The sequence below is a fragment of the Hemitrygon akajei genome, chromosome 5, assembly GCF_048418815.1.
Source record: "Hemitrygon akajei chromosome 5, sHemAka1.3, whole genome shotgun sequence".
NCBI classification, from domain to species: Eukaryota; Metazoa; Chordata; class Chondrichthyes; order Myliobatiformes; family Dasyatidae; genus Hemitrygon; species Hemitrygon akajei.
The window spans coordinates 142,722,845-142,737,832 of NC_133128.1; the positions used below are offsets into that span (position 1 = coordinate 142,722,845).

A 14,988-nucleotide genomic window follows, 5' to 3' on the forward strand; every position below is an offset into this window, starting at 1 on the left:
TGCAGGTCAATGGGACTAGGCAGACTAAGAGTTTGACGTGGACTAAATGGGCTGAAAGGCCTGTTTCTGTGCTGTAGTGCTCCATGAATCTATGAAAGCATTAAAACTACCCTTGCCCATACTGTGGGTGTAAGTGCAGAGAGAGGTGGGGGCGAAGTTAAGATAGCGCAATATGGCAACTCTTTTGCTTGTGTCTTCAGAAACAGCTTTATATCTATCTTTGATATCTTATTCCTTTTTCAGGGTGGGGGGGGGGTGGTCTTTCAAAAATCCTGACCCGGAGTTGCACTTTGACTTTGGTTCCTTGCAGGAATGGGATCACGATCGGCTGCTGTTTGCTATCCCAAGGACGCGGCCTGGAAGACGAGCGCATCTTCAGGGTTCCAGGATTTCGTGGCTCTGGGGGCGTGCTGATTCTAGGCCGGAGCCCCTGACTGAAGTGTCGCGGGAGAACATGGAACATCGGGAGCAGCGGGTTAGCCGCTGGGGGTTGTGTGCCCGGAGAGCTGCGCTTATTTGGTGTTGACTCTCCGGGCGCAGAGCTTGTAAAAAGCGATGCAACAGGCTTTTAACATTGTAAGTTAGTGAGTTGTTCGTTACGTCTCCCCTCTCGCTGTGAAATGGGGACACCTCTTTTTCCCTTATTAGGGAGAGAGAGTGCCTGTGGTATGTCGAATTATCAGGTGAATGTGTGGTTTTTGGGTACTGCGTCTGTGTCTTCAATAATGCTTTGTTGCACGCTTGAGTGCTTGGTGGAGGGTGCTGATGCTTTTTTTGCTGGGGGGAGTGGGGTGGGGTCAGCACCTTGCTGCTGCTTGTGCGTGGGAGGGGGAATTGGGGTGGATTTTGGCGTTCTTATGTTTTAACTGTCATTCATTCTTTGGGGCACTCCTCTGGTTTTGTGGATGTCTGCAAAGATTTAAAGAATTTCAGGATGTATATTGTATACATTCCTCTAACATTAAATGCACCTATTGAAACTATTGAAAATTGACTGCTTCTCAGAGAGAGGGGGAGTGAGGCTTGTTCTGTAACAATGTTCTGGTTTATTCCTCTTTATTTAATCTAAACATTAATTATGAAATTACAGAAATTCGGCAAGTCATTCGGCCAAATGATGTTGGAACACACTTCTGTGCTTTGAGAAATAGAGCTCTATAAAGCTCTAGTAGTGATAGTAGAAATGGAAATAAAGGTAAGAGGCAAGTCAGATAATCAAATACTCTAAGGAATACTGAGCCATCTGCTACTGAGACCACAAGAATATTGTGTGTTGAATAGTTGTAATGATCATTGTACAATGTATATTGCAATGTCAGATTGATGTGTGTAGGATTTTGCCTGACTGCTCCCAGTGTGCAAAGGTTGTGGGGCTTCATCTTCCTGGAAATTCTAATCTCCCTCTGGCCATTAAATGACCTGAGGACAGTTGTTGACAATGTCAATTATCCGTAAATTAGATGAAGGAGAGGGCATAATGTGATTCTCTTGTTACATCAAGCCTAATGTTCTTAACTCAGCTGGGTGTGATTGGGTCCAAAGTAGGAAATGGCCCATAGACACTCTAACAAGTAATGGCCTATCCACTAATCATCAAGTTCAGCTTTCAAAGGATAGTGTAACATCCCACATCCAGGCAAAGGCAAGGCTGAAAAGGATCAGAACCATAAATAAATCACTGGCTCACATCATAATGTATTCATTTCTCTCAGCTAGGCAAACACACAAGACTGTTGCTTCACTCTAAATATGATGATGCATAAACTTATAATTGTTTTCAAACTTACAACTTAATCCTATTTTAAATGATTACCTGTTCTTCAAAGAACTGAATGTACTGTGACCACTGAAGCCTTGACTGATTCCATACTATACTGGTTGTTTCATTCTTTTCAGTTTTAAGAGCAAATTGATGCATTTAGCATAATGGCTTTTGTTCAGCTGATTAATGTGAACCAAAAATTGTACCAGTCTTCAGGACACTAAAGTGGTGGGTTGTGTGGTTTTCCATGTTCCAGTCAGAGGGAATCCTTGTGCTCAGACCGTTCGCAGCTGCTCTTTTTCCACTGAGAATGGCCAAATTGGACACTCATTTCATTAACACAAGAAGTCCTGCACATGCTGGAAATCCAAAACATTCCCCATTCCTGTTCTGAAATGTCAGTCCATGCAATAATGAGGCCACTCTCAGGTTGGAGGAGTAGCATCTCACATTCCATCTAGGTAGCTTCCAACCCGATGACATGAACATCGATTTCGCCAACTTCCGGTAATTGCTTTCCGTCACCCTTCCCTCTTCTTCATTTCCCGACTCTGGCCTCTGACCTTTTCTCCTCACCTGCCTATCACCTCCTCCTGGCACCCCTCCTCCTTTCCTTTCTCCCATGATCTACTCTTTTCTCCTATTGGATTCCTTCTTCTCTGGCCCTTTGCCTTGTCCACTTTTTACCTCCCAGCTCCTTACTTCTACCTCCTCCCCACCCACCTGGTTTCATCTATTATCATGTAGCTTGTGCTCCTCACCCTCCCTTCTTCGTCTGGCATCTTCTTCTTTCCTTTCCAGTCCTGATGAAGGGCCTCAGCCTGAAACGTCAACTGTTTATTAGTTTCCAAGTTCCTCCAGTGTTTTATGTGCGTTACTCATTTCACTGCTTTAGGCACTCTCCACAAGGTCTGGTGCCTTCAGATCTGTTTCACTATAGAAACTAAGAACAGCAACACCCTGCGACATAGACAGGCCATGTACTTTACAGGTCTCACTGTAGAATTGGATGTATAACCAGAAGCTATTCAATTAAATGATTTGAATCTAGCTGTTTATTTCCTATGCCCATTTTATAGTAGCCTAACATCATATGTATTTATAGCCACGTTGATCTTTAGGTGGGTATTTTCCAAGAGGTAGTTTATGATGATTCATCCCTTCTTTCAGGCGTAGTAACCCTATGGCCTCAATTAATGATTCACACACATAAATCCAAATTCCACCACAGCTACAGTAGGCTTTAAGTTGAATTAATTTATATAAACCTCAAGTGAGAATTTAGTTGAAGTAATGATGACTATGGATAATCATAAAAGCATACTCAGTGCACTAACAAAATGCCGGAGGAACTCAGCAGGTCAGGCAGCATCTATGGAAAAGAGTAAACAGTTGAAGTTTCGGGCCGAGACCCTTCTTCACAACTGGAAAGGAAAGGGTCTTCTCTCGACCTGAAATGTCAACTGTTTACTAATTATCATAGATGCTGCCTGGCCTGCTGAGTTCCTCCAGGATTTTGTGTGTGTTGTTTTGGATTTGCAGCATCTGCAGATTTTCTTGTGTCAGTACACTAATCTCCTTTGGGGAAGATAGTGTGACCCATACCCACAGCAGTGAGGTTGATATGTAGCCACCCCCTTGAATAAAACCACTCAGTCACATGAAAACCGCTACTCATGATAGGAGTACCTTCACTCACCTGGACTCCAGTGGCTCAAGGGGGCAGCTCGCTGCTGTCTTCTTTCTGCTGTAGCACCCTGTTCAAAATACTGGATCCTGTACTACAGAGATGGAGACGTGAGATCAGATCCACCAAAGCAGCAATGACTTCAAATCCAAGTAATTTAAAAAAGCTGGAATTAAAAATGGTGACCATGAACTGACTGGATTGGTGCAAAAAATCCATCTGCTTTGGTAATGTGGTTTAGGATTGGAACTCCACAGTATTTACTCACTTATGCCTGCAGACCCAAAGTAATGTGGTTGACTCTCACCTGTCCTTTGAAACACCTCAGCAAGTTACTCCATTTATTGGCAATGAAATTCTGGCCTTGCTATCGTTTGAATAAAAATTAATTATCCCCAATTCACTGTGAATAATGTTCCAACATTTTTTATTGCTTAACGTATTACATAAATGCACATACTTGCTGATTAATTAATAGAGTTCTATTACTAATTTGTTATGCTCAATGACCTTATTTTATTAAAGCTATCTTAAAGTTTTATATTCTATTAAGGCTTTCAAAAAATCAATGTAATGGTTAAGAAGACCTCTTGGGGAGTGTTGGTGAAGGAAAGATTATCTCGAAGCAGTATAAAGAATAAAACCCTCCATAACTATAATGCTCAGGTAATCAGTTTGCATTGAAAGAATTCCCGACAACCGGCTGTATGATTTTATATTGCCCAGCAACAAATCTTCCCTCTTTAATTTAGATCTGAAATCATGTCTGTTCCTAACATTTTCTTCTCATAAATACAATGGATCTTAAAGCCAGCTAGATGATGACGTAATGCAGGACAGGTCATTAGACTAAGCCTCTCATCTCATTCATAATTGAATCATGGCATACAGCACTGAGTCAGGGATAATTGACATTCTGGAGTATTGCTGATGTGACTTAAGACTGCAGGACTTAAGGAGAGCCATACATCATCCTTGGGATATTTGGACACCTGGGAGGAAGGACATATTAGATATCAATGTGTAGACATTTTTTTGTGTCATGAGGTTTGCCTAGTAAGCTCATGAACTATAATGGCCATTGCTGACACTGATATTTTGTAGCCTTTTAGAGATGTGTATGTCTAATACAGGCCGTTAATTGTTCAAAGTATTGTTGTTTGGCAGCAAAATAGCAGAGGCTCTTAACAGAACCTTTCTTATCTGAATTGCCAGGTACCTTTTACCACAGAAAGCAGACGGACTAAAACCGTCAGTGGATTCAGGGAAACTGCCTATCTCCTGGGCTGTGTTCCAATTCTCAGTCTTGCTTTTAGTCCTTCTCTGGGTTTACTTTTGCTGCCTCTGTAATCTTATCTGGGTCCACAACCATCCTCGGTATCTGTATTCATCCAGCTCACAGCAGCGGGTATCCCTAACTTTTGTGTTTGGCACTCATGCCTTCTGCTGTCTGCAGCATTTCAAATGCCTCCCTGCATATCCATCTGTCCACAGCACCCGACTGGAAGGGAGCAGTGAAAGTGCGTAGGGGAGAGGTGATGAAAGAAGTCTGCAATGAACGCACGAGAACAGAGAGAAGGAAACTGCTGGAAACGTGAGAAACCCTGACTTGAGTGAGTGATTTTATGAAACTGTTGAATTTTGTGTTTATTCCCGCAGGCCACAGTGTGACCAGATGGAAGAAGATTTTCTTCGCCTTGAGCTGACTTTGGACTCTGTTGGGACAGTTTAAGAGGCAAAAGAGAGATCGTATAGGTGTGGGACAGGCAGCTTGATCACCCTTGTGGACTGAATGGTAGCTTGCAAAATAGTCACCAACTTCTAGACCGAGGGTCTGAGCAGTCCCTCTGCAAATGGATCCTTGACCTCTTGGTCAACACACCACATCAGTAAGGATAAGAACCGACAGCTCCTCTGTGACTATCCTCAGTGCTGATACCCCACAAGGCTGCGTCCTCAGTCTCTTACTCTATTTCCTGTGCACTCACGTCTGTGTGGCGAACCTCTGCACCAGCTCGGTCTGCCGGTCCGCAGGTGACGCCACCTTGGCGGGCCGGATCTCAAGCAATGACAGGACAGAGTACAGGAAGGAGACTGGGAGCCCAGTTAAATAGTGGGGCGGGATAATCCTTTCCCTCGATGCCAGCAGAACAAAGGAGCTGGTCCTTGACTTCGGGAGGCAGAGTGGAGTGTACAGTGTCAGTGTTGCTGAGCTGGAGATGGTTGAGAACTATGTACAAGCTCATAGTTGTACAGGGTAAATATCACCAGCAATGTGCCCTGCTCAAACCACATGAACAGTATAGCCAAGAAGGCACACCAACACTTCTACTTCCTCAGAAGACTAAGTAGATTTGGCATGTCCTTGATGACTCTCACCGAGTTTTACAGATGCACCAAAGAAAGTATCCTATCCAGGTGCATCACAGCTTGATATAACAACTGCTGTGCCCAAGAACACAAGAAATTACAGAGAGCTGTGAACAGAGCCCAGTCCTTTGCACAAACTCTATTGATTCCGTCTACATTTCCTGCTGTCTCGGGAAAGCAGCCATCATATTCAAGGGCCTATTCCACCCTGGTCATTTTCTCATCTTCCCGCTCTTGCTGGGCAGAAGGTACAAAAGCCTTAGAACATGTACCACTAGACCCCTGGACAGCTTCCATCTTGTCGTATTCAGACTCTTGAACAGGTCTTTTATAAGCTGGAAGTTGAACTCTTGAGCTTCTACCTTGTTGATGTCCTTGCACTTAATTTGTCGACCTCCGCTGTACTTCTCTATAACATTGTATTCTGATTTTATTTCCTTTTTCCTTCCTCAGTGCATTTATGCGTGAAGTGATCCATCTGCAGACAGAAACTTCTCATTGTATGCCTCCTTCTTCTTTAGCTCTTTATCTTTTCCATCTCTCACCTCCCAGCTTCTCACTTCACCCCCTTCCCCCACTCACCCACCTATTTGAGATCCTCCAACACTTTGTGTGTGTTGCTCTGGATTTCCAACATCTGCAGAATCTCATGTGTTTATTATTCCCTCTGGGGTTTCCCCCATTTCCAAAACACCCATTTTTTCCCCCATTTGCTCACCTTTTCCATCACGCCCTTTCCCTCCCTACCTGTTTCTATTCACTCATCACCCCCCTCTTCATCTGCTTCCACCCATCACCCACCTACACCTGTCCCAGACCTCACCTGCAATTCTATGTACTACCCCTTTATTCTCTTCCTCCCTGAGTCACAGTGCGGGGTGTTGACCCAAAACATCGACCGCTCCTTTGCCTTCAGAGACGTGCTTGACCTGCTGAATTTTTGCAAGTTTAATTTTTGTATGCATAATGCAGTGTTGGATTTATTCAAACCGGTTTCCAACCACAGCTCTCTGACATTACCCGAAGTTTCAGATCAAGCTCACGATATCTAATTCACTGAGTCTGGAGCCTCCTTAACTCTACTCCTGTAATACCTGATCTACACTTTTCCTCAACACCCAATTATCATTTGATGATTTTCCCATGTTATTAACTCCTACTAGCTACTCTCCCAAGTCTGTTCCCTGTACAGCTCATAGTCCCTCTCCCCACATCACCCTCCCCCTTTTCCTCAAATGATTCATTTATTCCAGAAGTTCACTGGGTCAGAAGGTTCAGAGAATATCTGATAGTTTTCAAACTCCTCCTACTCCGCAACTTTTTTTTTCCTGATTAAATTGGTTGCATTGACTGGAAATGAAATAAATAGTTTTGCCTCTGGTATCAACAGGCTTGTCAGATCTTGCAGGTTTAATTAAAATGAAATGAAGTTCCAGCCGCACAACAGAGCCATGAAAATAATTGACTTGAGCCTGACAGCTGAACTGAATTGCAGAAAATTAAATTAAAAGGAAATGGTTCTTGTGGAGATATTGGTTCATCAGATGTTGCCCATTTAATGCGCATGAAGGCCGCATTTACACTGAGTGGGAGTGAGCAGAGAAACAAGTCATTCATTGTATATGGCTGCCAGGCTCTTGGACAAAATAGAAGCAAGTAAGATTGTTTTTGTGTGCTCTTACTTGTATTTGTCAGCTCCTGCTTTACAAACCCTGGTTCTGAAGTTTAATTGCAACTTGACAGACATGATAACTGCGCACTGAGAAGCAATTGGCTGTTAGAGGCAATGAAAGCAGAGGATGCAAGCTGGATGGGGTGGGGGAGGCAGAGATGGGTGAGGGAGCCATGACCAGAAGTCCGAATCCCCAGGTATGATAGGTGTGGGCAGCAAGCAGTATGATCACCAGTGCTTCATATCCCAGTGCTAATGTGACAGTACTCAGTTCTTCACAACTGGCCTCTAAGTGAGAAAAAGAAACACTGTAGCATGCTAGACAGTGGACCTCTAAGGCATCAGTACTTGGACACATAGTACTTTGTCCATAAAGTTGCTCAGCTGCTGGTAATCTTCACCTTGGCGAGAAGGAGTGTAGAGTTGAGGATCATTTCACTGGACAGCCCTACTTATTCAATTGTTTGTCTCTCGTCCAAAGTGACAATATTCTTTATGTTCTCAGTTCAAGCAGTTACATTTTTCTCCTCACAGCATCCAATATTCTTGCCTGTACTAAGTTAACCCTTCCATTCAATGCACCATTTCTAGCCTTTGCTCTCCTCCCTTTTCCTTTGGAGGACATTCATTGAACACATGTACCTACAAACTGGGAGCAGGAGGCGGCCATTTGGCCCCTCGAGCCTGTGCCATCATTTAATGTTAGTTACTGATCTCATTGCATCCACACCTCCTTGTTCCTACCACGTCCGATAACCTTTCACTCTCTATATATGCATCAAAAATCAATCTGAGAGGGAACCTGTTCACTCAGAAGATGGTGTGAGTGTGTAACGAGCTGCCACTGAAACTGGTGGATGCATGTTTGATTTGAGGAAGTTGGATAAGTGCATGGATAGGAAAGATATGAAGGGCTACAGTCCAGGTGCAAGTCCATGGGACTAGGCAGAACAGCAGTTCAGCATGGACTGGATGGGCTGAAGGGTCCATTTCTGTAGTGTTCTATGATTCTACGACTCAGTCTACCTCTGCCTTAACAATGTTCACAAACTTTGCTTCCTTTGCCCTTTGAGAGAGACTCACTACCCTCAAGTGGAAAAATGATCACCTCCATCTTAATTCTTTCACAAGAGAAAATATCTTCTCTACATCCAAGCTGTCAAAACTTTTGAGGTTCCTTTAGGTTTCAGTAATGCCCCCCTCACTCGTTTAAGCTGGAAACAAGCCCATCCTTTGGTCATTTACCAGGATGCTTCCTAGAATAGAGAGCATTCCAACGAGGGTAAGTTGAGAGAACTGGGGCTGTTTTCTTTGGAGCGAAAGAGGACGAGAGGTGACCTGATCAAAGTGTACAAGATGATAAGAGGCATAGATTGAGTGGACAGCAAGAGATTTTATAGGCCTGAAACGGCTATTACAAGGGGCATATTTTCAGGTGATTGGAGAAAAGTATGGGGGAAGGGTGTCAGAGGTATCTATCTATTTGTTTATTTATTTATTTATTTATATTTTTTTACACAGAGTGTGGTGGAATGCCCTGCCAAGGTTGATGGTAGAGGCAATTATATTAGGGACATTTAAGGGACTCTTAGACAGATGGATGATAGAGAAAAGTAAACAGCTATGTGGGAAGGAAGGGTTGCATCGTTTTTAAAGTAGGTGAAAAGGTTGACACAATATTATGTGCCAAAGGGCCTGTACTGTTCTATACTCCATGTTCTTTCCTGATAAGACAGCATTTCTATTCTAGCTCTCAGCCGAGTAAACCCTTCTCTGAACTGCCTCCGACACACTAAGATCCTTAAATGACACCAATGCTATTCTAAATGCTCCAGATGTAGTTTCAGCGATGCCATATAAACTTGCATAATCTCCGTACTGTTGCATTCAATTCCTCTCTCAATAAACGATGACGTTCTGCTAACTTCCCTTAAGATCATTAAACCAGAGGGGTGCAAATGAGATTTACTGGTATGTCGCCAGGACTGGAGGATTTGGGTAAAAGGGAGCTGGATAGACAGCGGCATTTTTTCCTTGGGATGTGGGAGGCTGAGGGAAAAATTTACAGAGGCTTATAAAATCATGAGGGACACAGATAAGGTGAAAAGCCAATGTTTTTTCCAACAGGGTAGGGGAGTCCAAAACTGAAGAGCAAAGATTTAAAGTGAGAGGGGAATGATTTAGACCATAAAATCATAATGATAGGAGCAGAATTAGGCCATTTGGCCCATCAAGCCTGCTGCACCATTTCAACATGGCTGATTCATTTCCCTCTCAGCCCCAATTTCCTGTCTTCTCCCCGTCCCTTCATACCCTGACTAATCAAGAATCTATTATCCTGAGCCTTAAATATGCCTATGGCTTGACCTCCACAGCTGCCTGTGGCAATGAATTCCACAGGTTCACTACTCTCTGTGCCCCAAGTACCCCACAACCACATCCTTTACAATTGACTCCAATATCTTTCCAATCACTGAAGTCAGACTAACTGGCCTATAATTTCATTTCTTCTGCCTCTCACCCTTCTTGAAAAGTGGAGTGACATTTGTAATTTTCCAGTCCTCTGGGATCATGGCAGAATCAATGGTTCTTGAAAAATCATTCCTAATGCCTCCACAATCTCATTAGCCAGCTCATTCAGAACCCTAGGGTATAGACCATCTGGTCCAGGTGACTTACCTACCTTCAGACCTTTCAGTTTCCCAAGAACCTTCTCCCTAGTAATGGCAACTTCATTCACTTTTGCTTCCTGACACTCTCGAACTGCTAATATCTTCCACCATAAAGACTGATACAAAATACTTATTCAGTTCATCTGACATTTCATTGTCCCCCCGTTACTACCTCTCCAGCATCATTTTCCAGCAGTCTGATATCTACTGTCACTTCTTTTTCACATTTTATATATCTGAAGAAACTTTTGGTATCCACTTTAATATTATTGACCAACTTACCTTTGTATTTCATTGTTTTCTTCTTTATGACTTTTTTAGTTGTTTTCTGTTGGTTTTTAAAAGCTTCTCAATCCTCTAACTTCCCACTAAAATTTGCTCTATTACATACCCTCTCTTTGGCAATTATGTTGGCTTTGACTTCTCTTGTCAGCCGTGGTTCCATCATCCTGTCTTTTGAATAGTTCTTCTTGTTTGAGATATACCTAGCTTGTACCTTCCACATTGTTCCAAGAAACTCCAGCCATTGCTGCTCTGTTGTCATCCCTGCTAGTGTACCCTTCTAATCAATTTTGGCCAGCTCCTCTTTCATGACTCTGTAATACCCTTTTCTCCACTATAATCCTGATATATCTGACTTTAACTTCTCCTTCTCAAATTTCAGGTTGTATGCTATCATTTTATGATCACTGGCCCCTAAGGGTTCCTTTATCCTAAGCTCTTTAATCAATTCCAGTTCATTGTGCAACATCCAATCCAGAATAGCTGATCAACCACAAGCTGCTTTAAAAAGCCATCTTGTAGGTATTCTACAGAATCCCCCTTTTGGGGTTCAGCACCAACCTGATTTTCCCAATCTGTTTGTATATTGAAATCTCCTGATTATTGTAACATTTCCCTTTTGACATTCATTTTCTATCTTCCATTGTAATTTGTAGAGAACACCTTCTCTAGTGTTCATATGTAACTCAGGGTCTTTTTACCCTTGTAGTTTCTTAGCCCTACCCACAATGATTCTGCACCTTCTTTCTCTGACTTCATTTTTTATCAACAGAGCCACCCTGCCCCCTCTGACTTCCTGCCTGTCCTTCTGATACAATGTGTATCCTTCCATGTTAAGTTTGCAGCAATATCTTCTTTCCCAAGTCAAGTTACTTTTTATTGTCATTTCGACCATAACTGCTGGTACAGTACACAGTACAAACGAGACAATGTTTCTCAGGACCATGGTGCTACATGAAACAGTACAAAAACTACACTGAACTACGTGAAAACAACACAGAAAAAAATCTACACTAGACTATTTAGCGATGCCCACAACGTCATACAAGCCAATCTGTAACTGTGCTACAAATTTATCCTCAATATTCCGTTTACTGCATGCATTCAGATATAATGGTCCTTCAGTCCTGTATTCATCACCCTTATCGATTTTGTCTCCATTTTACATTGCAACTCATCCCATTGACTGCACTGTTGCCCTGTCATCTGCCTGTTCTTGCTAGCAATCTCACTACGTAGTGCCTCTATTTGTAAACCAACTACCCCAAACTCAACCCTATCATTTCAATTCCCAACCCCCTGCCAAAGTAGTTTAAATCCTCCTCATCAGCTCTAGGAAATCTGACTGCAGGGGCACTGATCCCCTGGGTTCAGGTGTAGCCCATCCCTTTTGTCATACCTTCTCCAGAAGAGATCCCAATGGTCCAGAAATTTGAAGCACTGCCTCCTGAACCTGTACCTCAGCCACATGTTCATCTGCCTGATCATCCTCTGGTGCATGGCACAGGCAGAGATCCAGAATTTACTACCCTGGAGGTCCAGCTTTCTACCTAGCTCACTAAAATCTTTCCCTAAGACCTCCTCACCTTCCCTACTTCTTCCAATATGTACCAAGATTTCTAGCTGCACCCTCCCCCTGTAAAATGCCATGGACTCAGTCTGAGACATCCCTGACCCCGGCACCTGGGAGGCAGCATACTATCTAGGTGTCTCTATCACGTCCACAGAATCTTGTCTCTATTCCTCTGACTATGCAATCTCCTGTCACTACTGCAGTCCTCTTCATCTCTCTACTCTTCTAGCCACAGCACCAGACTCAGTGCCAGAGGCCTGGTCACTGCAGCTTTCCCCGGTAGGCTGTCTCCCTCAACAGTATCCAAAACCGTGTACTTATTATTGAGGGGAACGGCCAGAGGGACACTCTGCACTGGCTGCCCATCTCCCTTCCTTCACCTGACTGTCACCCAGATACCTGCCTCCTGCAGCCTAGTGTTGACGACGTCCCTGCATTTCCTATCTATCACTTCCTCATTCTCCCATATGAGCTGAAGGTCATTGGGTTGCAGCTCCACTTCCTTAACACGATCTCCGAGGAGCTGCAGCTTGGTGCACCTGGTACAGATGTGGTTATCCGGGAGGCTGAAGGTCTCCCAGAATTCCCACATCTCACACACAGAAAAATACACTGCTCCAGGAGCCATTCTCACTGCACTAACTCTGCCCTAAAAGATGAAGAAACGTACCAGATACTCACCTCATCCAAGCGTAATGAGCCAAAGCTACTTTGTCAGTGGCTCACTCACACAATGGCCACTCCACTTGCCCCTGCCTTATTTTTATTCACTCTTTCAAATGAATCCCATTCACTGATGGGGCGTCATCCAACTCCAAAAACTGCCATGAAGCACTGCCTTTTTAAATCTTCAACTGTGGACCTAAGCGAAATTGCCCCTCTTCTTGTGCTCCCATTCACTGATTGGGTGCAGTCCAACTTTTAAAAAGGACCTGAGAAACAATTTTTTCCACACACTGGGTAGTGAAAACTTGCAATTGCCAGAGGAAGTGGTAGAAGTACCGGTAACTACTGCATTTAAAGAGAATGTGGACAGTTGGGAAAGTTTTAGAGGGAAATGATCCACATGCAGGCAAAAGGGACTATATCAGTACGGCAATTTAGTCATTACAAAAAGTTGGGCTAAAGGGCCTATTTTCATGCTGAGTAGCTCTGTCATTCTTTCCGTCTAATTACTGAATAATAGCCTTCAAAGTTAATGTCAGCTTATTGTCATATACACAACTGCACGCATACGTGGGTGAAAGGAAAAACATACTAGCAGTATCACAGGCACATGGCATTATATAAAACAAGAAAAACATAAATTATACACCATTTTTACAAGAAAACAAGACAGGCCATTGTGGTGCAAAATGATTAAAATGATCATAGTGTTGCTAAAATGATTAGGGTTTGGTACAAGAATCGAATGGAAGAAGGTGCTATTCATGAACATGGTGGTTTGGGACTTCAGGCTCCTGCACCTCCTGCCAGATGGTAGCTGTGAGAAGATGGCATGGCCCGGGTGGTGGGGTTATCTGTTGATGGAGGTTGCCTTCTCGAGGCAGCACCTCCTGTTCATAGTAGCAAGTATCTGTCTATCCATCTATTAATCTATTTATTTAGATACCTGTTTATTTATTTTTTATTTTGCACTTCTGCCTTCTTTTGCACATTGGTTGTTGGTCAGCCTTGGTGTGTAGTTTTTCCACTAATTCTATTGTATTTCTCTGTTATACTGCAAGAAAATGAATCTCAGAGTAGTATATGTTGGTGGTGGCATCCGTTGGTCTCGAGAGTCCATGGATCTGCACCTGGAGTTTCCAGGGCGCAGGCCTGGGCAGGGTTGTATGGGAGACCGGCACTTGCCCAAGCTGCAGGCCTTCCCCTCTCCACACCACCGATGTTGTCCAAGGGAAGGGCACTAGGACCCATGCAGCTTGGCACCGGTGACGTCGCAGAGCAATGTGTTGTTAAGTGCCTTGCTCAAGGACACAACACGCTGCCTCAGCTGAGGCTCGAACCAATGACCTTCAGTTTACTAGTCTGATGCCTTGCCCACTAGGCCACGCGCCAACACAGTATATGTTGACATATGTGTAATTTGATAATTTTTAAGTTTACTTTGAACTTTGTTTCAGGGGTCTGGCATTGGGTATATTGTTCGCGTACCCAGCCAGCACCAGTCTCCTGAAACAGGCACTCACACTGAGCTCTGTCGCAGGAGAAGATTACCAAGTGGTCAGAGGAAAAGATTCAAGGATGTGCTCAAGCTTTCCTCGAAGGAGTGCTCCTTTTCCACTAATTCCTGCAAACCTTTGGCCCATGACCACTCAAAGTTGAGAAGAGGCATTAAGAATAATACCGGGAACCTCAAGTCCATGCATCAGGTGCACAGGGGCGCTCTGTTTAAGGGATGGCTGGTGCGTACTGCCTCACAAGCAACCCATTCCATGAACAGAAGAAAAAGTCTGATGTCTCCATGCGAGACACTCTGAACCCACAAAACTATAGTGGGAGCAAATCATCCTCAGTCTTGAAGGATATTGAATCCTAAGTAGATAGTGATTAATGAGACCTATCATGATTTACAGTAGCTGGATTGAATTTATCTTAGTTTTTGTGAACAGGAAAAAATTCCACATTGTCAGGCTGATGCCATTGTTTTTCCCCCGTGTCCTACATATGAATAAAGAATTTCATTTTCTACCTCTCTGTCTCACTTCTCTGTTTTTCTAGGGCTGTGTTGCTAATTGTGATAAAACATTAACAGTGATATTACTTTCCTGGCTTCCAAATCTGTGGATAGGCAACAGGGATGACATCAGTGCCAGTCCTTATCACTGGGGTGCCTCATGTGTCATTTCATCTATTTAGAAATTGCCACTATTCCTGTACTTCTTTATAAACCAAAGTTTTATTTGCTACAGTGCTCTCCTAGTGTTTCTGAAGTTAAGATAAGCAGTACAAGTATGCTCAAAGGTAGCT

General features: G+C 43.4%; 1 long non-coding RNA gene across 10 annotated transcripts in view; it reads left to right on the forward strand.

The window, feature by feature from the left end:
- The window catches only part of LOC140728253 (uncharacterized), a 65,135-nt gene extending 50,424 nt beyond the window's left edge, over nt 1-14,711 (forward strand). For 8 of the 10 annotated variants that reach the window (XR_012099031.1, XR_012099030.1, XR_012099032.1 and 5 more), the window contains 5 exons: nt 311-576; nt 1,091-1,195; nt 4,003-4,115; nt 4,944-5,062; nt 14,142-14,711. This is a non-coding gene — a long non-coding RNA (uncharacterized lncRNA). The remainder of the gene's footprint in view (nt 1-310; nt 577-1,090; nt 1,196-4,002; nt 4,116-4,943; nt 5,063-14,141) is intronic. The other 2 variants (XR_012099037.1, XR_012099036.1) reach the window with 2 other exon arrangements.
- The last annotated feature ends 277 nt before the right edge of the window (nt 14,712-14,988 follow it).